This window comes from Dermacentor silvarum, chromosome 10 (assembly GCF_013339745.2).
Source record: "Dermacentor silvarum isolate Dsil-2018 chromosome 10, BIME_Dsil_1.4, whole genome shotgun sequence".
NCBI lineage: Eukaryota > Metazoa > Arthropoda > Arachnida > Ixodida > Ixodidae > Dermacentor > Dermacentor silvarum.
Genome location: NC_051163.1, coordinates 103978648 through 103980529, shown reverse-complemented (window position 1 = coordinate 103980529; position 1882 = coordinate 103978648).

The window sequence follows — 1882 nt, the reverse complement described above, 5'->3', positions numbered from 1 at the left end:
TGATAGCCTGCTTGAGCACTCGGTCGACCCCCTCTGCAAATAATCATTGATTGAGAGAGGTTGTTGTGACGGTCAGCCGCTCGGCGGAAAGAATGGGTGGGAGGAATTTTTGTATGTGTAAAATGTTTAATGGCATTTTCATAGCATGTGTGGTGTGTTGGGGCAGACACTACAGTGCCCACTGCGAGGGGAATCTTTAGTGAGTAGGCCTTAGAGGAGGTTCTTTCTTGGGGGAGTGAGCACAGTGTTCGTCTTGTCGGTTGAATCTGCCCTGAAACCTTGTAATGAATGGGTGCAGTTATAGAATCGAGGTATACATAAGGTACACTATGCCCTAATCTACCCTGTATGGGTGCATATATGGATGGTCGCTTTGGGGAGAACAGTATGATTGGTCTGAGGAGATTGAAAGCCCCGAGTATCAGTATCGCATGCAACATGGTTAGCTCATTGATTTCTGAATATCACCTCAAAGGCGGGAAACCAGACAACCTCTGCTTGTCATCCCTGTAATTGTTTCGTGATATGTTTAAGTAAGCCGCCGTTTAGGAGTTTTCTACATGAGGAGATTGATATGCGAGTGTTGTGATGAGTTTCACTGGGAGATGTCTGGCTCTTACTACTGCTTGCACTTATGCAGTTGTTCTATCAGTGTTTGAGATTATGTTACGGTGTATGATACCAAGTGCGTGATCTACCACAGTTATTGCTGCGCATTTTCCTTCCACGCTAGCATCTGTATAAAGTATTATAAGTGCCATTTGTGTTGCGCCCTATGCGTGTTTTGACAACTGCGACCCCCTCTGTCATCCCAGCTTTATTATTCGCAAGGTGCATTGTCTGTGGAGTGGTGCGATTTGATGAGTAGCGTATAGTTTGCGGGATATACGGGGAAATGCGGCAGATGCGACTGTAGGGAATGGTTAAAAGCCTAAACTATGAAATATGTGACGACGCTTTGCAGTCTGTGCAGGTCGAAGTTTCTTGCCTGTGTTTGAGCTTGATAATTGTTTTGGCGTTACAATTGTGACAAAGCATTTGACCAAGCAATTGTGTGCTCGTGATGAGAGAGTTCTAAGGCTATTTCGGCAGCCTTTAGAATTAGCGCTTCGATGCGTGCAGTATCTTCTTTGCTGAGAGTGGTATAAGAGTAGTTTTTGAGTCTGCGTATAAATGGCGCGTCGTGAAATAGGCGCAGACCGGCTTGTTTTAGTCCATGGGTTATAGTCGATGCCCTTCGCATTGTGTGAAGGTATATTCCAGCTCTAGGGCACGTCAGCATTGCGAAATGGTCAAAAGGGTTTGTTCACGAGACTCGCCCGCGCCGTATAAGTGTTTATCAAGCACTGGCTAATTCTTGGCATTCGTCATGGCAGAATGGTAAGGAGATGGTTTCAGGGCTGGTACGAGAAACTCCTCTAAATGGAGTGTTTAGAAGGAATTAACGGCGAGATGATCACTTTCGCGAGGCTTCACGTGATTCGGTGCTAAACGCGTTGCAATAGACACCTGACAGCGTTTCCGGGGTAGTGCAAAGATCGATGTCTTCGCAAAGCGCAGGAATGCTATAGGTAGTCTACTTTCGCGCGTATGGCACTGAGCCACCCGAAGTCTTCCGAAGGGGATAGTGTCACCAAATGGAATCCCTCTGGAACATCGTCCTTGAGTACAACTTCCCTTTGCTCTGCAACCCATCCCATCACGGCTGGTGACTGTTACGGGATGCTTTCGTCGCTGAAAAGCGCTTTGCAATTATTATCGTCATGCGCAGACGTATCCGGCTGCCTCATCTAAGCGTCACTTGCACCGATTCTTCCGTTTCGGGGGAGCTGCGTAATCTTTTTTCGTCTGGTTTACACTGCATTTATATTTTAAAGGGAAC